We start from the raw sequence: 27,943 nt of genomic DNA on the forward strand, positions 1-27,943 counted from the left end.
GTTTCCTTTCCCCTCTTCACCCTGCACATCTTTAGTAGTGGCTCCTCATGGCCCCTTTCCCTTGCATAGGGGAAAAAGGGCACTTTCTGCCAGAGGGCTGTCTCCTCTAAATCTGCACTCAGTAATGGTAAGGATGGTAATTGCCTATTATGGCTGAATGGATATTGCTCTAGTTCCTTGCCTCATCCAAATTGAGTATCCGTTACCAAAGGGATAGACTCTCCTGCAGTCAGTTTAATACCATGACAGAGGGAGAACTAACGTCATGGTTCTGTTACTCCCTGTTGTGCCAGGGGCCATGGGGTTATAAACTGGTCAGACCAGCATGCCCAATAGCAGAGCAGAATGAGAGACTCCGCCTGGAATAATTCAACTTACACTAGATCATAAGAGTGAATGTTCTTTTGGAACAATCCATATCAGAAAGTCCTCTTACGCTGTAAGCCAGAATATAGATTCACTACAGTTGGGTAAAATGTCCTAGTTCGCTCCTTCCCCCAAATAATACAAATAAATAATGCCTATTTCTCATATAGCACGTCTCAGCAATAGGTTTCACAGTGCTTCACAATCTCTTAATGTAGTTCTCCTCCAACAGCCCTATGATGTAGGGAAGCATTATTATCCCCATTTGACAGATGGTGAACTGGGGCACAGAGGTTAAGAAGTGACTTGCCTAAAGTCACACAGGAAGTCCCCAGCAGGCAAGAAGTTAGGTTTCCTATGTCCTTTGGCCAGTGCCCTAACCCCTGAACTAGCCTTCCTCCAGAGGTGGGAAAGCTCCAACATACAGGGCAGGAGGCAACTTGCCACATGTCAGAGCCAGCCCCAACACTAAACAAAAATAATTAAGTGTGTGTTTGTGTGCCAAAAAGGGGTGTGGGATAAGTACATCAGCTGCTTGGGTCAGCAGAGTTGGTGGCATCCTGAGTCACACACTTTGTTCATTTAGTAAACTTCAGAAAACAAACCCTATGCGTGGGTGTTTTGTGGCTAGATTAAGCTGCTGGTATCTCAGATTCCTGCAGGATAAATTAAAAGGTCTAGGATAAATGTCTGAGCTAACTTCAGAGGGCAGAACCATGACTCCCCTTTCTGTATTAGGTCTGCAGTTTTTTAAACAAACAGAACCCAACCTAAGTGAACCGAAGGGCTATTTTCATTATTATACCTTCCTCTTTTTACGTCACTGGGAAAGAAAGGACTGAGGAGCTCCTATCAGAGCCACATGGAGGACACTTCCAGAGAGAAAGAATGAAAAGGAAAAGCCATCCCTTTAAAGGACAAGACTTTTGGTGAAATGGCTTGAAGTGCATATGTTCGATATCCTTATGAAAGGGCATTTACTACTTCAAGTATTTGAGAAGAAAGACTACTTAAATTTTCAAAGAACTATTCATTTTACTGTTGCAATATTTATGATCATCTTTATAGAATTCAGATGCAAACATCGCTTTAGTTTCCCTAATCTTCCATGAGAAATTCTCTCTGGCAGTTCCCTTATGCTGACCACTTGCTGTTAGAGAAGCAGAAAATAAAAAGTCTAAACAAAATGTGAACATTTTTAGCCAGCTTGCTAAGTGCAGAACACTGCTGTAAAACAGCGGTTCTCAAACTGTGGGTTGGGACCCCAAAGTGGGTGCGACACCATTTTAATGGTTTGCCAAGGCTGGCATTAGACTTGTTGTGGCCAAAGCCAAAGCCTGAGCCCCACCACCTGTGGTCAAAGCCCGACCCCCACCACCCAGGGCTGAAGCCAAAGCCTGAGCACTTCAGCACTGGGTGGTGGGGCTCAGGTTACAGGCCCCCCACCTGGGGTCGAAGCCCTTGGGCTTTAGTTCCCCCACAAGGGTTGGTGGGGCTTTGGCAGGGCTTGGGTGGGCTCAGGCTTTGGTCCTCCCTCCTGAAGTCATGTAGTAATTTTTGTTGTCAGAAGGGGGTCGTGGTGCAATGAAGTTTGAGAACCCCTGCTGTAAAAGGATCAGTTGCTCTGGTTTAGCATGGCCATTAGTCACAGTGTGCTGCTATTGAAAGAAAGGGAAATAGCTCCTTTTAATGTACTGAGGGATAACTTGTTCCATTGATAGAAATTAGAGATGGAAGAGACCACTGGGTCATCTTGTCTACTGCCCTAGCCTGCTACAAGATTATTCCCCGCACTACATTTTCTAGTGCTTTGTAAATGATTCCACCACTTGTCTTTGAGAATCTTCCCACAGGCTAATGCACCTTGTGGTCAGGAAGTTACAAAACAACACTTCAGTAGAAATTTAATAGGTAAAGGCTCTGATTGGCACTTCAGTGAAATAATGACCTTTCCTCTGGTATATTAAAGCATTTACTGTTCCCCTTTCAAGGTGGAGATACAGTAATAAATACAGAGTAAATAAAGTGAATATCAGATGAGCATTTTAATAAACCAAAAAAGTTTTCTGGGAGAATAATTCAGTTCAGATGCAGCTGGTTTCTCACTAACTTCTTCTGTTACATGCCTAAATTATGCTCATTTACAAGAGTGTAAATCCAGACTAACCGCACTGAAGCTAGTGCGGCTAGTCTAGATTTACACTGGTGTTACTAAGAGTAGGATATGACCCATAGTCTCTGTCATAAATATAAACGGAAGGGTAAACCCCTTTAAAATCCCTCCTGGCCAGAGGAAAAATCCTCTCACCTGTAAAGGGTTAAGAAGCTAGGATAACCTCGCTGGCACCTGACCAAAATGACCAATGAGGAGACAAGATACTTTCAAAAGCTGCGGGGGGAGGGAAAAACAAAGAGTCTGTCTGTGTGATGCTTTTGCCGGGGACAGAACAGGAATGGAGTTTTAGAACTTAGTAACTAATCTAGCTAGATATGCGTTAGATTATGATTTCTTTAAATGGCTGAGAAATTAAGCTGTGCTGAATAGAATGGATATTCCTGTCTGTGTGTCTTTTTGTAACTTAAGGTTTTGCCTAGAGGGATTCTCTATGTTTTGAATCTAATTACCCTGCAAGGTATTTACCATCCTGATTTTACAGATGTGATTCTTTTTTACTTTTTACTTCTATTAAAACCCTTCTTTTCAGAAACTGAATGCTTTTTCATTGTTCTTAAGATCCAAGGGTTTGGGTCTGTGGTCACCTATGCAAATTGGTGAGGATTTTTACCAAACCTTCCCCAGGAAGTGGGGTGCAAGGGTTGGGAGGATTTTGGGGGGAAAGACGTTTCCAAACAACGCTTTCCTAATAAATAAACCCAGATAAACATTTGGTGGTGGCAGTGGAAGTCCAAGGGCAAAGGGTAAAATAGTTTGTACCTTGGGGAAGTCTTAACCTAAGCTGGTAAAAGTAAGCTTAGGAGGTTTTCATGCAGGTCCCCACATCTGTACCCTATAGTTCAGAGTGGGGAAGGAACCTTGACAGTCTCCTATTTGCATCCAAGGAGACAGAGACACAAGTAAGAGCTGGTTGCCGTTGGTATATGCCCTGCAGCCAGTGGAAGGGTACTGGCATGCTGGATCTTGCTTTGGAATCTCCTGCGTTAGGGGTGTTTGGTGTAAAAATAAATAAATATAGGAGGGGAACTTACCCCTGCATTGCAGCCTCTCTGTAATGGCTAAATCCCTGCAAAAGGACTGTTCCTGGGAATATCTCTGCTGCAGGAGGTGCTCTGCAGGAGTCACAGAGCTCTCTTGCTCCCCTTACACTAGGCCCCCGTGTGCTGGTGTTTTAGTGTAGGCCTACAGCAGCCTGATGATTCTGTGCTCTACCAATGGCCCAGAGAGGCCACTGAACAGGGCCACAAGTTAGGGTAGTTCCCAGGGCTGCCCTAGTGTGGTCTGGGGGCCAAACAGTAGGCCATCTATCAGCAGCACGAGTCAGTGTGTGGGCCACTTGCTGAACAGAACAGAGCTGCTGAGGGCTGTTGGGAGTGGGCATGCTCTTTTCTGCAACACGCAATGAGAGCTACAGCTCTTTCAATGCATTCCCACTGCAGCAGCCCCCAGAAGGAAAGGAGCATCTCCTCTGCTGCTCCACAAAAGGAAAAAAAAAAAATCTGGTGACATTCCCCTAGGACTCTGGAGCAGTTTAGCGTACGGTTGTGGGGCAAGCACCTTTCCCCCTCCCCCAAAGTAAGGGAGAGACAACTGTGTGTAGTATTAGTGCTGCTTCGAGCTGGAATACACCAACCCACTAAGGTACCAGTAGTGGAATACGGCTTGGAGGCAAGCACTGTAGCCACCTCAGCATAGGGTTGCCAGGCGTCTAGTTTTTGACTGGAACGCCTGGTCAAAAAGGGACCCTGGCGGCCCCAGTCATCATCACTGACCTGGTTGTTAAAAGTCTGGTCAGTGGTGCTGTGGGTCTAAGGCAGGCTAGTCCCTACCTTTCCTGGCTCTGCGCTGCGCCCTGGAAATGGCCAGCAGGTCCATCTCCTAGGCTGGGGTACCCACGGGGCTCCGCACGGCTGTCCCTGCCCCAAGCACTGGCTCTGCACTCCCACTGGCCAGGAACCACAGTCAATGGGAGCTGCGGGCCGGGGAGGGTGCCTGCGGGCCAGAGCAGCATGCAGAGCCTCCTGCTCCCCCCCCGCCTGTAGAACTGAGCAATGAAATTGTTTTTAATTGTTCATTTTATTAATATAACTTCATAAGTAACTTCTGTTCTCTGTTTGCCATTCCTTACACTTGTCCATATTGTAACCCAAACTCCATTTTAACTTGTAACCCAAACTCCATTTTGAAATGCTTACTCCATTTTGTAAAAGCTTGCTGCAACCTTCATTTTTGCAAAACCCTGCTGTAATCTTATTAGTTTAGTTTAAACGTGTGAATGAGGTATGTATGGATGATGGAATTAACCTCCAGCCCCAGCCTGTCCTGATGAAATAAAGTTCAAACACCAAAGGCTGAAGATGCAGACTACAGCCATAACCAAGTAAGAAGAGTCCACCCTAAAAAGAAAAGAACAACAAAAGTACAATGGAAGGAAGATCAAAGTCATGTTCCAGGCTGAAAGTCATGTCTGGAATTGACGGGTGAGCAATCACACCGACCCCAGAGGCAGCGTGACACAGCAAAACCTACAGACTTTGGATTCAAACTAAAAACCTTTAAAAAAGATGGGTGAGAGTGAAAACTTTGGGTAACATTCTGCTTCCAGCATCAAGGGGCATTGGTGCGCGCCCGACAGAGACCCAGCCCTCCCTCGTGCCTGGCTTTCCTGGCCAGTTAGCCACCACGAACTACGATCCCAAGCTGCGAAACCAAGCCACGAACTCAAGCTACATTCAGGACTGGTAACTATCGAGCAGCTGCAGAACATTTGGGGTGTGTGTGTGTGTATACATAGGTATTAGATATTAGTTATTATAATAACGCGACATCTTGTCTTGTCCCCTGAAACAATCCTGTGTAATTTTATCTGTATAACACGCCCCTTCCCAGGAGCCAGACCTCCTGGCCACTTTCGGGGAACAGCACAGAGCCAGGACAGGCAGGGAGCCTGCCTTAGCCCTGCTGACTGGGAGCCGCCCGAGGAAAGGCCGGCCCCTGAACCCCTCATCCCTGGCCCCACCCCAGAACCCATACCCCTTCCTGCAGTCCCCTCCTGCACTCCGAATCCCTCATCCCCACCCCAGAGCCTGCACCCCCAGTTAGAGCCCTCCCACACTGCAACCCCTTGCCCCAGCCCAGTGAAAGTGAGTGAGGGTGCGGGAGAGCGAACCACCAAGGGAGGGGGAAATGTAGTGAGTGGGGGTTGGGGCCTCAGGGAACGGACGGGGTTAGGGTGTTCAGCTTTGTGCAATTAGAAAGTTGGCAACCCTACCTCAGCAGCTAGCCCCGGTAACCACTCTGACACATGGCTTAGTGAAAGGGTATTTTACCTGGGTTGGCAGGAAAAGGCAAGGTTGCAGTCTAGATACCCTAGGTACAGAAAACTTAAACAGTTACAGTTCACAGTGAGCAATAGTGGCTCTTGTTTGGGCTTGGGGGAGGGGAGGCAGTCCAATTGACAGGGCTCTTCAGGCCCAGTGACTGGGGTGCCCTCTCCAGTCCAGTCTCTATTCTATAGGGTGACCAGACGTCCCGATTTTTAGTTCTTTGTCCCGTGTCCCAACCGATGCACAGTCGGGACGCCATTTGTCCCGATATTGCGGCTTTGGCTGCTCTGGCAGGTTTTTTTTTTTTTGCTTCCCCCATGTGTCCCAATATTTTGTCCGTTTCATCTGGTCACCCTACTATTCTAGCAAATAGGAACTTGCAGGCCAGGCTCATTTAGTGGAGTCTCTCTCATGGGGGCACCTCTGCACTGGCTATCTACTCTGCTGCTCCCCCATAAGCCCCATACAGACCTCCACACAGCTGTAATGTCTGGCACACTCAGCCTGTTCCACATGTAGCTCTGTATACAGTTCCTGGGGACTCCTCTCTACATTCAGCTTCTCTCCAGTTCCGGGGTCATCATGTGGCTGCTGCTTCCCCAAGGTGCCTAGTCACTTCCTGGTTCAGGAGTCTTTCTCCTATCTGGCCAGGGGAAAGGGATGTACAGTGGGAAGGGGGCTGACAGGAGTTGTAGTGCCCAGTGTTGCAAGGTTCATCACATGTGATGTGGGGAGGGGGCATTTGTGCAAGTCTCCCATCACACAGAGGAAGCTGGGGCACTCCTGGAGTAGGAATAGAAAGCTCTCCCCTTCCTCCCTGCGTCCAAAGAACGGGCAGATGGGGGCCCTCTGTGTGGATTATTGCATGGGTGAAGTCCAATGGGCCAGTTGCTGAGCCAGCACCTCAGCACTGACCTTCCTGCTCCAGCTGTTGCCTGACAGATCTGTCAACAGCCTCACTGTGCTTCCCAGTGGGAGGAAGTGGAGAGAAGATGGGGCCTGTAAATGGCACCATACTGTTGACCCAGGACCTCTGTCTGTGGGCTTCCCCTGCTCTCAGTGAGACTTGGTAGGTGCGGGTCCTACCATATTTTCTCCTCTCCTTCCTAGCTTTAGGTCAAATGGCAGCCAAGAGGGGAGCTGCTGTCAGCTCACAGTTAGGCAGGAGGTGCAGGGAGCTCAGCACCTGAGACTGGGGGATTGGTTTAGCTGCCAACAGTCCCAGGATGCTGGCCAAGATAGCACAAAGAGTGAGTCACAAGTTTGTGCAGGGTGTGATTCAGGTAGGAAAGGAAAAAAAAAAAAAGTAAACTTCAAAAACTTTGCTTTTACTACTTCCAGTATCCACTTCAAATGGAGGGGTACGTAATAGTAACAGCCTCCATCGGCTACCTCAGGGCTGGCCAACCATCCAGCATCTCGGCTGATGCTGCACACATGGCAGCTTCATCTTGCTTGTCCACATTCCCAGCAACTACTTACACATCTGAAGTGGGTGTGGTCTAGTAGCTGGGTTCACTCTGCGGTTCCCTCTCCTAATGCCTGTAACTCAAATCTCTTCTTCCTCTGTCTCTGGCATGCCTTCTCCTGCGGTGTCCCAGCCAGGAAGTACTAGCAGTTAGGAAGAGATGGCGGGAGAGTGAGTGAGTGAGTGAGTGGAGGTAGCAACACAAGGGCTGGTGCTGGCTAGGGCACAAGGGACATGTGTAACAGAAACAACTCTGGCCCCAGGATCCTGCAGATGTTCCCCCAGTCTGCCCCCTCCCTCTAACACTTCTGGCCCCATGCTGCCCTTTCTCCCCCCATAACCTCCTCCCTAGGCTTCTCTCACCACCACCCCGGTCTCTACTGTTTTCAATCGCCCCTCACTCACCACAGGCATTCCCCAAACCCCAGTTCCTTTCTGTCTCCCAATCTATTTCCCACTCTTTTCCCTCCAGCTCCCTCTGTATACCGCCCATGCCACACACACACACACACTCCCCAAAGCCATTCTCCCCCCATTCCCCTCTTTTTCCATCTCCCTGACTGGCTCTTGTCCCCTCACAATCCTCAACTACCCTAATCCTTTTAGCTGCTACAGTTCCCCGCTCCATACCCAACGTTCACACACACCTGCTCCCACTGTTCTGCTGGAGCTTGGGCCTGGGTAGCTGTTGGTGGGATAGGACCTTTGGAGGGGGCTTTGCTCCTAACTCAAAGCTGACCCCACTTGTTGTGGGATGGTACTAGCAGGACAGGTTCCTGATTCCCCCTCCCATCTGCAGCCCTGGGGGATCTTCCCTGGCCTTTCTTTTCCAGCCACACCGGCTCCTCCCTGTGCTGTGGTGGGTATAGGAGAAATATAGTAACTAGAAATAGCCTACGTGGAACCGCATAAAATCTGACACCTTTGCAAACTCTAGAGCTCATCTGAATCTGCAGTTTGTCTTTCAACACTGGGGAGAAGGAAAGTATTGTACAGCCTGAGCCAGGGCAACTGCTACAGCCACTAACAGTGGACTCATGGGAAAGTGGAGAAACAGTAAAGAGATCCTTTTACTTTTATATACCCATTCCTACTAGTCTTCATTTATATTTGGCTAGTCATAGTAGATGCAGCTGTTGGTGGTGAGCAGGATTTTATTCAAATTGGTGGGACTGGGAGGATTAAAAGGTAAATTAAAAACTTGTCCAAGATGTCATCTGACCTTTAACCCCAGCGAAACTGCAAAAGGACTATGGTTCCAGCTGCCCTGCCCCTTGCAAATAATCCATAGAAATTAACCGATATATTTTCAGAATTGAAAGTTCAATGCAAATGACACCCTGTTTTAAACATTCCATTGGAAAACAGCAAAGAAAGAGTGCTAGGTTAAAAGAATGCAAAAGTGTTCGTAATATTTTCCTAGTTATCCTTTTTATTTTAAAAAAACCACGCTTATGTTGTTTTGCTGAAAAATTAAATACCACAACTATGGTGTGGAATTAAACATGGTTTAAAAATAGCATCTGAATGAAGATTTGTCTTAATTTTGTCTCTGAAAAATTGTCCATTTGTATGCTTCTTAAAAGTGTCTGTTTATTTAAGAGTAATTGCTGTCTTAACAGGTTTTTTTTCTTTTGGTTCTGGGCTGGTAACCCTGTGCTTTTCACCCTCCCTCTCTCGCTGCATTAAGTGTGTACAACAGCTTACTGCTAGTGAAACCACTACAAAGCTCTTCATACCAACCATGCTGTTTGTTTGCAGAGGAAGGTCAGGCACTGTTCTTTACTCATATGGCACACTAAAATTGGTGGAAATAAAAAAAAAAGACTGTCTCATATTAGAAATAGCCATGCAGCCTAGGTTCTGAACAGTTGTGGTCATAAGACACTAAACTGTTTTTGTAAGAGTAGAAGTGTTAATATTAGTGACGGGAATTTCCAATTTGGAAAATTAAATTTGACATTATCTCCTGATTTCCCCCTGTATTTCATTTGGATACAGTATTCTTCCCTTTTTGTCCTCAATTGTTCTTTTATGTTGCTCTGTGACCTGAAAAGGACAATAATTGGGTATAGGCTTCTTTTCTTTGTTTCTTTATCATGAATAAAGGCCTGAAACAGGCCCTTTTTTTTTTCTTTTTCTTTTCCCCCCAGCCCCATTCTTACAACTCTTAGGAATATCAAATCTTGTCTTCTCTTTTTTTTGCTAGAAGTCTTCTTAAAGGCCCCAGGGAACTAGTATGAGAGCTTTCTCAGCCCTTAAACGAAGGCATGGGTGCATTGCTGAATCTTTAACAAAGATCTTTTCTTTCAACTAATTTTTGGTGTAATCAGGGTCTGAATGAATTCCCCTTACAGCTAGCTGGGATGGTGAGAGGCTCTAGGAACACACTGTATTTACATGTTTCAGAGTAGCAGCCGTGTTTGTCTGTATCCACAAAAAGAAAAGGAGTACTTGTGGCACCTTAGAGATTAACAAATTTATTTGAGCATAAGCTTTCGTGAGCTACAGCTCACTTTGTTGCTCATGAAAGCTTATGCTCAAATAAATTTGTTAGTCTCTAAGGTGCCACAAGTATTCGTTTTCTTTTTGTATTTACATGAACACACCTACTCTGCTTAGATATTTAGCAGATACAGCGGTGTTGCTCAAAGTGATCAACTTTGGCTGGTGTTGGGTTACAAATCACTTTAATACTGAATGCAGGGGTAGTGAAATGCTGTTACCAATGTTGTTTTCATTATTGTAGGAATACAGGGGAAGCAAGACTATGCTTAACCTGTCTCAAATGAGGGGGTCACCCTCAGCTGAAAGGACCTAGTTACTCCAAGGGCTCGAATGCCAGAGCCCTGTGAAAGTAAGAGGCGTGAGGACAGGTGTTCTGGCTGGGAGTAAGGACCCGCCCCCCAAGGGTTCTCTCTGGACTGGTTTAACCTGTTCCCCCCTGCACACACACACTCTGTTCAAAGAAAGAACTAAATATACTTTGTTAGGAGCCTCTTTGGGCTTCTCTACACTGCCAAGTTGTTGACAAAACAGATCGCTTCTGCCGACAAAGCGAATGCTGCTTGCGAGACTGGAAGTATTTTGTTGGTAAAAGTGCAGACAAAGAGCGTTTACACACACCTACATTTAGCAACAAGGCTGTGTTGACACAGCCTTGTCACTAAAACCTGCGTGGTGTAGACAAGCCCCTTGTTATTTTAAATGCTCAATCAGAGCTGAAATCAGTTGTGGTAGGACTGTGTTTCTGCCCTGCCTGCTAAGAGCTAAAAATCACTGAGAGCTGAGATCACTTGAGATGGGGCAGTGTTTCTGCCCAGCCTGTAAAGAGCTGAAAATGACTCAGCCCTGGTCTACACTAGGAGTTTAGGTCGAATTTAGCAGCGTAAACCTGCACCCGTCCACACGATGAAGCCCTTTTTTTCGACTTAAAGGGCTCTTAAAATCGATTTCCTTAATCCACCTCTGACAAGTGGATTAGCACTTAAATCAGCCTTGCCGGGTCGAATTTGGGGTACTGTGGACGCAATTAGATGGTATTGGCCTCCGGGAGCTATCCCAGAGTGCTCTATTGTGACCGCTCTGGACAGCACTCTCAACTCAGATGCACTGGCCAGGTAGACAGGAAAAGGCCCGCAAACTTTTGAATTTCAATTTCCTGTTTGCATGGTCACCTGCAGCTTGCCACGCTGGCCAGAGCTCATCAGCAGAGGTGACCATGCAGAGCTCATCAGCAGAGGTGACCATGATGGAGTCCCAGAATTGCAAAAGAGCTCCAGCATGGACCGAACAGGAGGTACGGGATCTGATCGCTGTATGGGGAGAGGAATCCGTGCTATCAGAACTCCGTTCCAGTTTTCAAAATGCCAAAACATTTGTCAAAATCTCCCAGGGCATGAAGGACAGAGGCCATAACAGGGCCCCGAAGCAATGCCACGTGAAACTTAAGGAGCTGAGGCAAAACCAGAGAGGCCAAACCAGAGAGGCAAATGGCAGCTCCGTGGCAGAGCCCTAAACATGCCACTTCTATGATGAGCTGCATGCCACTTTAGGGGGTTCAGACACCACTATCCCAGCCGTGTTGTTTGACTCCTTCAATGGAGATGGAGGCAACAAAGAAGCAGGTTTTGGGGACGAGGAAGATGATGATGATGAAGTTGTAGATAGCTCACAGCAAGCAAGCAGAGAAACTGGTTTTCCCGACAGCCAGGAACTGTTTCTCACCCTGGACTTGGAGGTAGTCCCCCCCGAACCCACCCAAGGCTGCCTCCCGGACCCGCCAGGCAGAGAAGGGACCTCTGGTCAGTGTACCTTTTAAAATACTATACATGGTTTAAAAGCAAGCTTAATGATTAATTTGCCCTGGCATTTGCGGCTCTCCTGGATGTACTCCCAAAGCCTTTGCAAAAGGTTTCTGGGGAGGGCACCCTTATTCCACCCACCATGGTAGGACACTTTACCACACCAGGCCAGTAGCACGTACTCGGGAATCACTGTAGAACAAAGCATTGCAGTGTATGTTTGCTGGCATTCAAACAACATCCGTTCTTTATCTCTCTGTGTTATCCTCAGGAGAGTGATATCATTCACGGTCACCTGGTTGAAATAGGGTGCTTTTCTTAAGGGAACATTCAGAGGTGCCCGTTCCTGCTGGGCTGTTTGCCTGTGGCTGAACAGAAATGTTCCCCGCTGTTAGCCATGGGGGGGATGTGGCACTAGCCACGTGGTGGGGGGAGGCAAAACACGACCTTGGAACGAAAGCACATGTGCTGTGTATGTAATGTGAACAGCAAGGTTTACTGTGAAAGAGTGTAGCCATTGTTCTAGAAAATGTGTCCTTTTAAATACCACTGCCTCTTTTTTTTTTCTCCACCAGCTGCATGTGTTTCAATGATCACAGGATCTTCTCTTTCCCAGAGGCTAGTGAAGATCAGAAGGCGAAAAAACCGCACTCGTGATGAAATGTTCTCTGAGCTCATGCTGTCCTCCCACTCTGACATAGCACAGACGAATGCGTGGAGGCAGACAATGTCAGAGTGCAGGAAAGCACAATATGACCGGGAGGAGAGGTGGCGAGCTGAAGAAAGTAAGTGGCGGGCTGAAGAGAGGGCTGAAGCTGAAAGGTGGCGGCAGCGTGATGAGAGGAAGCACGATTCAATGCTGAGGCTGCTGGAGGATCAAACCAATATGCTCCAGCGTATGGTTGAGCTGCAGGAAAGGCAGCAGGAGCACAGACCGCTGCTACAGACCCTGTGTAACCAACCACCCTCCTCCCCAAGTTCCATAGCCTCCTCACCCAGATGCCCAAGAACGCGGTGGGGCGGCCTTCAGCCACCCGGCCACTCCACCGCAGAGGACTGCCCAAGCAACGGAAGGCTGGTATTCAATAAGTTTTAAAGTTTTAAACTTTTAAAGTGATGTGTGGCCTTGTCCTTCCCTCCTCCACCACCCCTCCTGGTGCTTCTCTTCTCCACCACCCCTCCTGGGCTACCTTGGTAGTTATTCCCCTATTTGCGTGATGAATTAATAAAGAATGCATGAATGTGAAGCAACAATTACTTTATTGCCTCTGCAAGCGGTGATCGAAGGGAGGAGGGGAGGGTGGTTAGCTTACAGGGAAGTAGAGTGAACCAAGGGGCGGTAGGTTTCATCAAGGAGAAACAAACAGAACTTTCACACCGTAGCCTGTCCAGTCATGAAACTGGTTTTCAAAGCTTCTCTGATGTGCACCGCGCCCTCCTGTGCTCTTCTAACTGCCCTGGTGTCTGGCTGTGTGTAACCAGCAGCCACGCGATTTGCCTCAACCTCCCATCCACCATAAACATCTCTCCCTTACTCTCACAGATATTGTGGAGCGCACAGCAAGTAGCAATAACAGTGGGAATATTGATTTCGCTGAGGTCTAACCGAGTCAGTAAACTGCGCCAGCGCGCTTTTAAACGTCCAATGCACATTCTACCACCATTCTGCACTTGCTCAGCCTGTAGTTGAACAGCTCCTGACTACTGTCCAGGCTGCCTGTGTATGGCTTCATGAGCCAGGGCATTAAGGGGTAGGCTGGTCCCCAAGGATACATATAGGCATTTCAATGTCCGCAATGGTTATTTTCTGATCTGGGAACAAAGTCCCTTCTTGCAGCTTTTGAAACAGACCAGAGTTCCTGAAGATGCGAGCGTCAGGTACCTTTCCCGGCCATCCCACGTTGACGTTGGTGAAACGTCCCTTGTGATCCACCAGTGCTTGCAGCACTATTGAAAAGTACCCCTTACGGTTTATGTACTCACCGGCTTGGTGCTCCGGTGCCAAGATAGGGATATGGGTTCCGTCTATGGTCCCACCACAGTTAGGGAATCCCATTGCAGCAAAGCCATCCACTATCACCTGCACATTTCCCAGGGTCACTACCCTTGATAGCAGCAGATCTTTGATTGCGTTGGCTACTTGCATCACAGCAGCCCCCACAGTAGATTTCCAACTCCAAATTGATTCCCGACTTACTGGTAGCTGACTGGCGTTGCAAGCTTCAACAGGGCTATTGCCACTCGCTTCTCAACTGTGAGGGCTGCTCTCATCTTGGTATTCTCGCGCCTCAGGGCAGGGGAAAGCAAGTCACAAAGTTCCATGAAAGTGCCCTTATGCATGCGAAAGTTTCACAACCACTGGGAATCGTCCCAGACCTGCAACACTATGCGGTCCCACCAGTCTGTGCTTGTTTCCCGAGCCCAGAATCAGCATTCCACCGCATGAACCTGCCCCATTAGCACCATGATGCCCAAATTGCCAGGGCCCGTGCTTTGAGAGAAGTCTGTGTCTATGTCTTCATCACTCACGTCACCGCGCTGACATCGCCTACTCACCCGGTATCGCTTTGCCAGGTTCTGGTGCTGCATATACTGCTGGATAATGCGCGTGGCGTTTAATGTGCTCCTAATTGCCAAAGTGATCTGAGCGGGCTCCATGCTTGCTGTGGTACGGCGTCTGCACAGAAAAAAGGCGCGGAACGATTGTCTGCCGTTGCCCTGATGGAGGGAGGGGCGACTGACGACATGGCTTACAGGGTTGGCTTACAGGGAATTAAAATCAACAAAGGGGGTGGCTTTGCGAGAAACTGAATGGCCCCCTCAAGGATAGAACTCAAAACCTCAAGGATAGAACTCAAAACTGGGTTTAGCAGGCTGTTGATTTCACAGAGGGAAGGAGGGAGGAGAAAATGAATACAAAACAAATCTGGTCTATTTCTTGTTTTGAGCCACTTCATATATCTTTATACATCTTGCTGGCAGCAGACTGTGCAGTACAACCACTAGCCATCATCATCTCCTGGGTGCTCGGCAAAAGACGGTGCAGTATGACGACTAGCCATCATCTTCTGCTGGCTGGAGGTTAAAAGACAGCGCACTGCCGGTAGGACTGAATCGCCATAAGACGAAACAAGGGAAATGACCTGGCTGAGTCACTCCCATGTTTGCCCAGGCGCCCAGGACTACGTCGATGATGGCTACCAGTCATACTGCACTGTCTGCTGCCAAAAGGCAATTAAGTGCTGTTGTGTAGCAATGCAGTACCACCAGCAGCCAGCACCCAGGAGACATATGGTGACGGTTAGCTGAGCGGGCTCCATGCTTGCCGTGGTATGGCGTCTGCACAGGTAACTCAAGAAAAAAGGCGCAAAACGATTGTCTGCCTTTGCTTTCACGGAGGGAGGGAGGGAACGGGGACTGACGATATGTACCCAGAACCACCCGCAACAATGTTTTAGTCCCATCAGGCACTGGGATTTCTACCCAGAATTCAAATGGGCGGCAGAGACTGCGGGAACTGTGGGATAGCCACCCACACTGCAACGCTCTGGAAGTCGACGGTTGCCTTGGTACTGTGGACACACTCCGCCGACTACATGCACTTAGAGCACTTGTGTGGGGACACACACAATCAACTGTATAAAACCGCTTTCTACAAAACCGACTTCTATAAATTCGACCTATTTCGTAGTGTAAGAGACTGATGTGCAGAGATCACAGCAGAGAGGCAGGTGGCAGCAGAAGGTGGCAGCAGATAGTCGGCTGGAGGTGAGCGGCTAGCAGGACGGCTGGCAGAGAGGTGCAGCGAGAGGCCAGCAGGGGTGGCTGGCGGAGAGGGGCAGTGAGCGAGTGTCTGAGCAGCAGAGTGAGTAAGGTGCCTCTTTACCCACCCCCTCCACCCAGCGTGGGAGGTGAGCTCTGCAGATGCACCTCTGAACTCTGGGTCTGCACTAGGGTGACCAGATGTCCCGATTTTATAGGGACAGTCCTAATATTTGAGGCTTTTTCTTATTTAGTCGCCAATTACCGCCCATCCCCTGTCCCGATTTTTCACACTTGCTATCTAGTCACCCTCTGCACTGACCAAGGACAGCAACTGTGAGTGGGGTGCAGAGAAGGGTTGGGCACATGAAAGGGACTTTTGGGTTGCTGGATTTAAGAACCTGAGGGAAAGAGGACACTGCCCAACTTACTTGGAGGTGGGTCTTTTGCTCATGGTTTATGTTTATGAACCCTGGTAGCGATGTTTTCCCAAATTAATGCTGAGTTACTTTCCTCCCTTTTTTAAAAGTTTATTTTCTACACTCAGACTCTGTGCTTGCAAGAGGGCAAGTATTGCCTCTCAGAGGCGCCCAGGGGTGATGTGTAATTTCCCCAGGTTACTGGGTGGGGTCTTGATCCAGTTCTGTGTTGTACTGATGGAAAGGAACCCCTAGATATTGAACTTGGCCCTGGCTGCTGCTGGGTCCGCCTGGCAGAAGGGTTACATTGGGCTAAATAAATTTTAACAAAAAATCCCCACCAAAGCTTTAGTTGGACTCCAAATAATTCCCAATTATTGAGGTTTACTTCCTTGTTACTTGTGATGGCGTAGTCCTACTAGTTCTTCAGTTGTTTATAAAGTCTCCCGTGAAAAAGAAGGGTAGGCAAGAAGTGAATTTCCAATGTTAAGAAGCAATCCGGGAAAAACACATCAGGCTGTATTTATACATAACAGGAGGGCAAAAAAATATTTTATTACCTTTGTATACGTCACTTTTTAAGAACTTTTCTTTTCTTTTCTAGCCTTGGTTGTATTTCAGGGGTAGGCAAAGTGATTCCTTCAAGAGTATATAATATTTGTGAAGTGCTGTGACATGAAAGGTGCCATTTAAATATAAGACAGAGCATCAGTAAAAGAACATCGATATAGGCTGCATATGGTAGATATCCAAAAGGTAACCCATCTCTACTGATAATACAAATATCTAATATACTAATTTTCTGCTCACTAGATTTACTGCTGCTCAATGCAACTGGATTAGGGAAAAGACTCTTTGCCCCATGTGAGCAAAGAGTATGTTCAGTGTAAATAGGTTGCATTTTACTAATCAATGTGCTCCACTGAGTTTATCCAGGTAAATTAAAAAAAAGCCTCGCAAATCTACAAAAATACCTTCAACTCCTAGACATCAAAACTATTTCCAATACTCTCGACCTCCCACCCCGTCAGAATCCCCAAGTGAGAGAAGATGTCCCATTTTATGTATACTTCTGTGTATAGCCCTCTTTTCATGGGGCCTGACTCTTGAACCATATCTATCTGTCAGATACTGTGTTATTATGTGTTCTGTGACATTAAAAATCAAGTTTAATTAAAAAATCAAAAGCAAACTGATGAAAGATGAGGATATGTGTATTATATGGTAAGGAGAAAAGGTATGTGGAAATAGTCATAATGTCACAAAGTGGGTCACAAAGGCTAAAGGGTCTCTATGGATCCATATTCAGGCTGTGGTCCTTCTGAGGCTTTACTTGATTGGATGATCAGCTTTGGGGTTCTATCCTGCTTCTATAGACGTCAACAGATGTTTGGCTATTGACTTCAGTGAAAATAGGATTGGACCTAACTAGTTTCCCATTGGACTTGTTTCTTCAGTCTTTCATCAAATGTTTTGTTCTCCTCTTATAAAATCTTGCAATGAATTCATCAGACTCTAGAGATCCCCAAAGTGTTCACCTGTGAGTTTATCTTCCTTTCAAAATTCTTCTTCACTAGAAACAACACCTCCAAGCACTCCCTCTGACTGTACGCCTGAGTGGTGGCATGAGAGTGACACTCTGTGGCTAAAGAAGAGAAATGCAGTTTCATCCAACTTGATCCAAATTCTGTGCAGCTGAGTGACATAGAGCAGGCAAACCCAGACTCCAGCAAGAAACTGTTGAATTGGAATTCATTTGCAAATTGGATACAATTAACTTAGGCTTGAATAGAGACTGGGAGTGGCTAAGTCATTATGCAAGGTAACCTATTTCCCCTTATTTTTTCCTAACCCCCCCAGACGTTCTTGTTAAACCCTGGATTTGTGCTGGAAATGGCCCAACTTGATTATCATACACATTGTAAGGAGAGTGGTCACTTTAGATAAGCTATTACCAGCAGGAGAGTGGGTTTGTGTGTGTGTGTGTGGGGGTGTGTGTGTGAGAAAACCTGGATTTGTGCTGGAAATGGCCCAACTTGATTATGCATCCGATGAAGTGAGCTGTAGCTCACGAAAGCTCATGCTCAAATAAACTGGTTAGTCTCTAAGGTGCCACAAGTACTCCTTTTCTTTTTACGAATACAGACTAACACGGCTGTTACTCTGAAACCTGTCATTGTAAGGAGAGTGATCACTTTAGATAAGCTATTGCCAGCAAGAGAGTGGGGTGGGGGGAGGTATTTTTTCATGCTTTGTGTGTATAAAAGATCTTCTACGCTTTCCACAGTACACATCCGATGAAGTGAGCTGTAGCTCACGAAAGCTTATGCTCAAATAAATTGGTTAGTCTCTAAGGTGCCACAAGTACTCCTTTTCTTTTTATAGAGCAGGAAGGTTCTGTATGGAGTGACCCAGCAGCTAGTGTGAGGGCTATTACCCCTAAAGTCCACTGAAAACAGGGGTACAACCCAACAAAAGCCTGTTCATTTTATGTAATTCAGATCTGTCTTAGAGACTGGAACTAGAAAGGCAAGACAACTGGGTCTCTTTTATTATGCTGAAAGGAAAAAATTTACAGAGTCATAGAGTTTAAGGCCACAAAGGACCACCAGACCATCTAGTCTGACCTCCTGTATATCACCGACCATCAAAATCACCCAGCACTTGCATACTAAACCCAACAACTGAAATTAGACCTAAATATACAGCCCACAGGAGAGTAGAATATTGTGCCCACAGGCAAAGATTAGGAGAGAGCAAGGTGTACTTGTGGCTGAGGCCCCCACAATGGCAGGGAAATGATTGTGTGAGGTATATCCAGAAAATTCAGGCAAGTGACCTGAACCCACATGCTACAGAGGAAGGTGAAACCCCACCTCCAACCCCCCAAGTCCCTGTCAATCTGACCTGGGGGAAAATTTCTTCCCAACCCCACATATAGTGATCAGTTAGGCCCTGAACACGTGAGTCACAACCAGCCAACCAAGCACCTGAGAGACAGAATGCTTGGTACCATGGGCGGCGGGTGGACCCCCCCACTTTGGGGAGGCTAGCCCTGAGGTCCCGCCCCTGCTGCCCTCCTCAGCAGGAGCCCTGATCCCCCTCAACTCCACCGCCCATGGCCAGAGAAGCCCCGGGCCGGCCGGAACCCTGATACCCCCCCAACACCGCCACCAGAGGAGCCCCGGGCTTGCCCCAGTCCTGGGCTGATCCCAGCCGGCCAACCGACCCGAGCCCCGGGCCAGCCTGAGCAACCCCAACCCAGAGTCCCGCAGCAACGGCTCCAGCCCGGGAAGGCAGAGCCTTCCCTGTCCTATTATATCCACCGCCCATGCTTGCTACCACCTCAGAACCCTGGTCCACCCCATTCAATGTCACATCTCCAGCCATGACCATCACTGATGCTTCAGAGGAAGGAGACCAAAAGGATTGCAATACATGTGACATGTCATCTCTTTTCATTCCCGTCCTCTTACCTCTGATAGCACCCACAAAAAACAGACAAAACAATACAAAGAAAACCCCTGCAAAGATTTATACCAGGGCTGTCGATTAATCACAGTTAACTCATGCGATTAACTCAAAAAAATTAATCACTATTTAAAAAATTAATCGCTATTATTCGCAGTTTTCATTGCACTGTTAAACAATAGAATACCAATTTAAATGTATTAAATATTTTGGATGTTTTTCTACATTTTCAAATATATTGATTTCAATTACAACACAGAATATAAAGTGTACAGTGCTCACTTTATCTTATTATTTTTAATTATATTTGCACTGTAAAAATGATAAACAAAAGAAACAGTATTTTGCAATTCACCTCATGGAAGTACTGTAGTGCAATCTCTTTATTGTGAAAGTGCAATTTATGAATGTAGGGTTTTTTTGTTACATAACTGCACTTTAAAATAATAGAATGTAAAACTTTAACGTTTACAATTCCATTTAGTCCTGCTTCTTGTTCAGCCAATTGCTAAGACAAACAAGTTTATTTACATTTATGGGAGATAATGCTAGCTTTGCTTCAGCATTCTGTCACACACACTCCCTGTGTACACCCTACTGACAGCATATTAGCAATCTTTGATTATACAATAAACTGGGTAGAATGCACTGGAGAAAAGAAAGCATGTGCGCCCTGTTCAATGAATGAGAACTAGGAAACAGTGGGAGGGTCTTCATTCCTATGTACCCCTATTTGATTTTATATATTGATTTATATAGAGCCTTTGGTATGCCTTAAAGCTCATTACAGAATTGTGAGTGTATTTTCACTCCACTTAGTGGAGGTGTCTGCAGAAACCTGTTTTAAGTCTAATTCTTCTGTGGCAATGAATGCTGCATAATGGACAATGCTTCATATGGTTTAGTGGTGCTTACTGTTTTGTATGTCTAAGGCCATGTCTACAATACAAACTTTGGTCAACACAAGTTACGTCAGCATAAAGCCACCGCAGTTAGTATATTGCTTGTGTGTGTGTGGATACTTGGCTCCTTGCATCGGCACAACACGTACTCACCAGGAGTGCTTGTGTTGATGCATGGTGCAGTGCACTGTGGATAGGTATCCCAGTATGCAACCCGCCATCATCCAGTGCACTGGCTTTTGAGTAGTTTTGGCAATGCATGGTGGGGCAGAAATGAGTCGTGCATGGGTGACTGGGAGGAAGGGGTCAACTTCTCGGGGTGCAACTGTCTCCATTTCATAATGTCAGCTATATCCCATCATTTTTGTACCTTTTAAAAAAAATTCATGAACCCACACAGCCCTCCTGGCTGTCCGCCATCTCTGACAGAAGCATGGAGCCTGCACAGCTGTGCACTATTGTCATAATCATTGCAAGCCCAGGACACATGATCCTCTGCTATTTGCAGAGTTGTTTGAAGAACTGAATTAAAGGGTAACATGATGATTTCTTGGAGGCTAGATTGCTGTGTGACATATCAAGAACCAAATCAAAGTTGGTGGTGGTGTTCACAGAGCAGCTGCAGATGGTGGTGTGCTGCTTTTGGACCCAGGAAATTAGCACTGACTGGTGATATCACATCATAATCCAGGTTTGGGTTTATGAGCCGTGCTTATTAATCAGGCCACATTCCTGAATACGTGTGCTGAACTCACCCCAGCTCTCCCATGCAGGGACACCAAATTGAGAGCTGCACTGACAAAAGAGAAGCAAGTGGCGACTGCATTGTGGAAACTTGCAATGCTGAATGCTACCAGTCAGTGGGAAATCATTTTGGAGTTTGAAAATCCACTGTGGGACTGTGATCATGTACGTGTGCAAAGCCATTAATCGTCTCCTGCTGCACAGGACTGTGACTCAGCAACATGCAGGAACATAGTAGCTGGCTTTGCAGCAATGGGGTTCCTGAACTGCAGTCTATTGCTCCACTGCAGTTTGAGAATCCCATTACTGCAAATCCAGGCACTATGTCCGGCACATTGCTGTTCATGTCAGGGGCCTGTGAGTCAGGCTTATCAGAGGTATCCGTGGTGGTATGTGGGGTTGAAATGGGGTCTCCACCAAGTATGACTGTTGGCCTTCTTGGCCTTCCAGTATGCCTACATACTTCCTTCACTTTGATACAGCACTGCTGCTGGTCCTTGTTGTACTCCTTCTCCTGCATCCCCCGTGCAATCTTCTTGTAGATGTCCATATTTCTCCAGCTGGTCCATAACTGTGCCTGCACAGCCTCTTCTCCTCACAGACTTAGGAGAGCCACTATTTCCTGTCTACTCCAAGCTGGTGCACGTCTGGAGCATGTAGCCAGCATGGTCTGCTATCAGTTGCACACAATGGGGAGCTGCTAGGTGTGCTTGCCAAGCTGGATAATCAGGACAAGGCATTTGAAAAATTTGTGGGGCTTTAAAGAGGATGTGGGGCTTCTGGTCTCCATGATCCCTGGGCAGTAGAGTTCACAATTGTGACCAGAGTAGTCAGTGTCAGGCATTGTAAGCCAGATGCTGGAGGACTGTTAGGATTGACATAAATAATGCAGTGTCTATACTTGTGCTGTGTTTACCTCAGTACATTGACCATGGCTCAACACTAGTTAGGGAGGTGGTATAACTGTCGCTGTAATGGGTTGCTTACATCAGTGGGAGACAAATTTAAGTGTAGACACATACGCAACTAGGTGACACAATGTGGCTTACATCAACCTAACATTGAAGTGTAGACCAGGCTGAAATCTCATGCTGATTCTGTCTGTTTGGCTCTGGCTACACTAGAGAGCTTAGAGTGGCACAGTTGCACCACTGTTAGCTCTCTGTATAGCTGCTGTAAGATGATGGGAGAAAGCTCTCCCATCTACTTAATTAATCCACCCCCAACGAGCAGTGGCAGCTATGTCTTCAGCAGAGGTCCACACTGGCGTTTAAGTCAGCATAAGTTATGTTGCTCAGGGGGTGGTGAATTCACACCTCTGAATGACATCATTTATGACTTAAGCCCAGGGGCGGGCAAACTACGGCCAGCGGGCCGGATCCGGCCTGTCAGGGCTTTGGATCCGGCCCACAGAACTGCCCCCCGTGGTGCCCACCCCCCCAGGGGCTGCGCAGGGATGTTGTTCTGCCAGCTTCCCAGAGCGGTATGGCGCGGGGCCAGGGCAGGCATGCAGGGAGCCTGCCCTGGCCCCGGTGCGTGATGCTGCCACGCCGGAGCAGCTTTAGGTAAGCGGCACCGGGCCAAAGCCCAAACCCCTCCTGCACCCCAACCCCCTGCCCTGAGCCCCCTACCACACCCCGTACCTCTCCTGCACCCCAACTCCCCGCCCTGAGCTCCCTCCTGCAGTCCACACCCCTCCTGCACCCCAACTCTCTTCCCTGAGCCCCCTCATATACCCCGCACTCCTCCTCTGCCCCAATCCCTTGCTCTGAGCCTGTTCCTGCACACTGCACCCCCTCCCATACACTGCACTCTCTCCCGCACCCAAACCCCGGCCCTGCATACAATTTCCCCACCTAGATGTGGCCCTCGGCCCAAAAGGTTTGCCCACCCCTGACTTAAGCTGTAGTGTAGCGAGAGCCTCAGTTCCTCCAATAGCTGTTTTCAGTTTTTCAATAGCTATGATGGATGCAGAACATGCATGAAGCATATTACCACTGCCTTTTTCTTATGTGCTTTTTCCATGCCAGCTGCACATGCTGGCCCCCTATACTAGGTGTCTGTGACAGCACACTATCAGCAGCACCATGATCGCTGACATTGCTACAGCCTGAAGAAGGCCGCAGCCCAGGTGGAGGCATTTAATCTTTCTATTGGGGGATTATGAGCACCTGGGTGGTAATCACTGGGCTAATGATGTAATTGGAAGGATATAAGTGGAACAAACAGGAAGCAAGGGGAGCTCAGAAGGAAAGCTTAGAAGGTGAGTGTGGGCTGAGGTGTGATGATAGTGTGGCAGTCTCTCCTTGCTGTATGCCTGCATCACAGTTACTTTATGAGAAAAGAATAAATACATACCTTGGGGAAAGGATAACAACCTGGTGTGTGTTTGTGACTGTGAGACTATGCGAACTGGCAAGCAGTGAAGTACACCAGCTAGTGAGAGATGCCCTGTGACAGCATCACACAGCTATTCTAGCTGGGGACTCTATTGTTCTTCCAGTGCAGACACTAGCTTCTCCCAACTCCACAGGCTTATTCAGTAACATGATAGGCAGGTCACACCTCTGCAGTTCCCAGGCCAACATTAGAATGATTGAAATGGTAATTTCTGCTGACCAGAAATTCCATTCAGTCAGTATGGTAAAAAGAAAAAGGAGTACTAGTGGCACCTTAGAGACTAACCAATTTATTTGAGCATAAGCTTTCGTGAGCTATAGCTCACTTGATGAAGTGAGCTGTAGCTCACGAAACCTTATGCTCAAATAAATTGGTTAGTCTCTAAGGCGCCACTAGTACTCCTTTTTCCTTTTGCGAATACAGACTAACAGGGCTGCTACTCTGAAACCTGTCAGCAGTATGGTAAGGTTCTCTGTTGGAGAATCCCAAAGAAAAGGATTCCACTGTTATACAGCCATGTGTTAGGTCGAATGTGGCAGTCCTTAAAATTATGCAAGCAACACTTGGCAATGCTTTAGGAACTAGAATTGGAAACATATAAGGTAAGGCACAGCTGAGGATCTATCTGTGACCCAAGAACCCCTTAATGCCAACTGGCAAGAGTGTTACAAGAATATCCTGGTTCTGGTGTGTACATTCTGCTTCACCAAAGAATGTCATGCAAGGTCTTAAATGAAAGCTGGGGTCACGCTGGTCATCAATCGTATCTGTACATACATTTCACAATTATATGTAAGGAATTATGTCTAGATACTGAAAATATGTTTTAAAGTCTGTATCAAGGCAGAGCTGGCAAGCAGAATTTCTTTCAGACAAGAGATGTGTATTCCCCTCTGTTGAGATGTAAATTAAGCACTTTAAGTTAACACAATAGGTCTCACATCACCCATCTAATCTAAATGCAAATGAAGGACTGTAAGAATTGTAGAAAGGAATTAACAGGTAGGGAAACAGAGCAGGGGGAGAGAACCTATCCTGAGATACAATTTCAAAGGTATATTTGCAGAACAAAGAAGATATCCCATCATCTTGCAGCTAGGAAGTAAACAGGCAATGTGTTTACATTCATGAAAATGGGATCTAAACCAGCCTTGGTTGGAAATGCCACAGAAGACTTTGGGTGAGATAAGAATTCTTTAGACAGGAGGTTAGCCTGTTAAGTTTCGTTTCCAGAAAGCGTGTTATGATTTTGTTTTATATGTAATCTTTTATGTCTAAAAGAGTACTTGTGGCACCTTAGAGACTAACAAATTTATTTGAGCATAAGCTTTCGTGAGCTACAGCTCGCTTCATCGGATGCATGCAGAGGAAAATACAGTGGGGAGATTTTATATACCCAGAGAATATGAAACAAGGGGTGTTACCATACACATTGTAATGAGAAAAGGAGTACTTGAGGCACCTTAGAGACTAACAAATTTATTTGACCATAAACTTTCATGAGCTACAGCTCACTTTGAGTGATCAGGTAAGGTGAGCTATTACCAGCAGGAGAGAAAAAAAAAAAAACCTTTTGTAGTGTTAATCAAGGTGGGCCATTTCCAGTAGTTGACAAGAACGTCTGAGGAACAGTGTGTGTGCATGTGTGTGCGGGGCGGGGAATAAACATGGAGAAATAGTTTTGTGTAATGACACGTCCACTCCCAATCTTTATTCAAGCCTAAGTTAATGGTGTCCAGTTTGCAAATTAATTCTAATTCAGCAGTCTCTCATTGGAGTCTGTTTTTTTGTTGAAGAATTGCCACTTTTAGGTCTGTAATCGAGTGACCAGAGAGATTGAAATGTTCTCCGACTGGTTTTTGAATAATTCTTGACATCTGATTTGTGTCCATTTATTCCTTTTACGTAGAGACTGTCCAGTTTGGCTAATGTACATGGCAGAGGGACATCGCTGGCACATGATGGCATATATCACATTGATAGATGTGCAGGTGAACGAGCCTCTGATAGTGTGGCTGATGCGATTAGGCCCTATGATGGTGTCCCCTGAATAAATATGTGGCCACAGTTGGCAACGGACTTTGTTGCAAGGATAGGTTCCTGGGTTAGTGGTTCTGTTATGTGGTTGCTGGTGAGTATTTGCGTCAGGTTGGGGGGCTGTCTGGAAGCAGGGACTGGCCTGTCTCCCCAGATCTGTGAGAGTGATGGGTCGTCCTTCAGGATAGGTTGTAGATCCTTGATGATGCGTTGGAGAGGTTTTAGTTGGGGGCTGGAGGTGATGGCTAGTGATATTCTGTTATTTTATTTGTTGGGCCTGTCCTGTAGTAGGTAACTTCTGGGTACTCTTCTGGCTCTGTCACTCTGTTTCTTTACTTCAGCAGGTGATCTTCCTGAAAACACCATCCTAGCCACTATGGATGTAGACGCTCTCTACACCAACATTCCACACAAAGATGGACTCCTTTTCTCGTTACAGTGTATATGGTAACACCCATTGTTTCATATTCTCTGGGTATATAAAATCTCCCCACTGTATTTTCCACTGCATGCATCCGATGAAGTGAGCTGTAGCTCACAAAAGCTTATGCTCAAATAAATTTGTTAGTCTCTAAGGTGCCACAAGTACTCCTTTTCTTTTTGCGGATACAGAGTAACACAGCTGCTACTCTGAAACCTTTTATTTCCATTATCCTTACTCACTATCTCTTGAATCTTGAAATTTTTGGTAATAAATTTATCCATTTTCACTATAAATACATCTAAGTGCTGTGATGTTAAGCAACCTGCTGATCCTGAGTTGAATCATACAAGTTGGTATGTACACTGTTTCCCCTGTGGACAGCAGACCTGGTATTTTTGTGAGCTTCACCAGTTGAGGGTCTACAAGCTACAGGTGAATGTACCAAAGGAGCTTGGGGACTAGGGTGCACTTATTTTTAACCTGTAAAGCAAATTAAGAGCAGCATTAGCCAGGGGAGAGTGCTTGTGTGGCTAAAGGGCTGGTGACGTCAGGGAGCGACATGCAGCTAAGGACCAGCAAGTCTCTATCACGCTGGGGACAGGAGAGGTGACAAATGACTCACAGTTCTTGGTACCCCTAGAACAGTCACATTATCCCTGGGCCTCTGCTGAACCCTGCATAAGCCCCCTATCTATGTCTCTGCTGGTGTCAGGCACCCCTTTCACTGCCCTTTCCCCATCCCTATTCTATAGTCTTCTTTGCTTCCCCCTCATCCTCCATGAGTTCGCTTTGTCCCAGTAGGATCTGCACACCTCCATATATCCCGTCTTCCCATTTGGAGACCAAAAAGCACAACTCTGACACCCCCCTCCATGTGCCTTCCACTCCCCAGCCCCTGTAGCTCCTTCCTGGTCCCCTGCCCACCACTTCATAATCCCTCCCAGGCAGGCTCCTGCTCCTCTGTCTCTCGTTTTGGTCTCCCAGTCCCCAATCTATAACCCCCTTACTCCTTGCAGCTGGAGTCCCAGGATCCATTTTTATTTATAAACAACTATCGGTATAAATGACGCTGATCAGATACTTGGGGAAAAAAAAACTCTGTATAATTTCAGTCACCCCAGTGGCAGCTCTCCCCACGACGGCTAAAAGACATTTATCAGCAGGGTCTACAGAACAAAACAGATTTGGCGTTTCTGGACCAAGATTTTGGAGAGTTCACTAACCCCAGGGCTTCAGAACCTTGTCCAAAACAGAGTGGACTACAGGCGAGAGTTCAAAGCCCCGAGGAGGAAACCCAGGCTCCGCTGACGCCAGCGGAGCCAGGATTTCATCCCCTTAAGTGTAAAACGCGCCGCGATGGCCGGCAGGAAGGACGGGCACGGCTCGCGCAGGCGGCGGCTGCTACGCAGGGTAACGGCGAGTTTTGTCCCCTCATTTCCGTACCTAGTCCCGGGTCACAACCACGGGATTAGCTCGGAAACCCGGCGCGCGGCCGCGAAGCTGATCTGCGCCGTGCCGCGGCGGCGGGACACCGCGGAGGTGTCTGTCAGGGAGTGACACGCCCCGAAGGGCGCAGGGCCCGGCGGGTGCTCGCGTGCGGAGGTCACGCGCGGCCGCGCCGAGGCTGCCGGCAGGGCTGGGACTGAGGTCCCCGGCGAGGCTGTCCGGCTCTGCGGGGACTCAGGCTACAAGCCGGACAACGCCACGCGCAACCACCTACCGTCGCACTGCGCCTGCGCACGTCACAGGGCACCTGATCACACTGACCCCTTGGCTAAGCATGGGGCGTGAGGGTTTAGCGCTCAGTGGCGCATGACTATTGTCCAATCAGAGGCGCAGTTAGATGGTAGCCACGCTGTTAAATCATCAGGAGCGATAGTTAATGGGACCAATCGCATTGCTTGTTGTTGCCCAACCGCTGAAAAGTGGGTGGGCGGGGCACCCTTAGTTACTTCCACCAATGGCTTGCGAGCTTCACTAAGAGTGACACCTCCCATGCCAAATAGCGCTTCAATCCGTCTGAAGCCTGCAGAGGGCGGTGCAAGCGGGGGAAAAACTGCGTCGCAAGCTACGCGGGGTGGGGTGCTGCGTCTCTGTCATGAGCCAGTCGAAGGGAGGGGACAGTGGGTCGTGTCGCGTCGCGT

General features: G+C 47.3%; 1 long non-coding RNA gene across 3 annotated transcripts; it reads right to left on the minus strand.

Moving 5' to 3' along the window:
* Positions 1-5,656: 5,656 nt before the first annotated feature.
* On the minus strand, positions 5,657-27,637 carry LOC119564001. 3 transcript variants are annotated; one of them, XR_005222861.1, is made up of 3 exons: positions 27,520-27,637; positions 7,351-7,479; positions 5,657-6,511 (listed from the first exon to the last, which is right to left on the minus strand). It is a non-coding gene; the product is annotated as an uncharacterized LOC119564001 (long non-coding RNA). The 3 variants fall into 3 exon arrangements; XR_006289870.1 differs by lacking the exon at positions 27,520-27,637 and adding an exon at positions 9,080-9,828; XR_006289867.1 differs by lacking the exon at positions 27,520-27,637 and adding an exon at positions 9,076-9,828.
* Positions 27,638-27,943: the final 306 nt, after the last annotated feature.

Source organism: Chelonia mydas, chromosome 1, assembly GCF_015237465.2.
Source record: "Chelonia mydas isolate rCheMyd1 chromosome 1, rCheMyd1.pri.v2, whole genome shotgun sequence".
Lineage (NCBI taxonomy): Eukaryota > Metazoa > Chordata > Testudines > Cheloniidae > Chelonia > Chelonia mydas.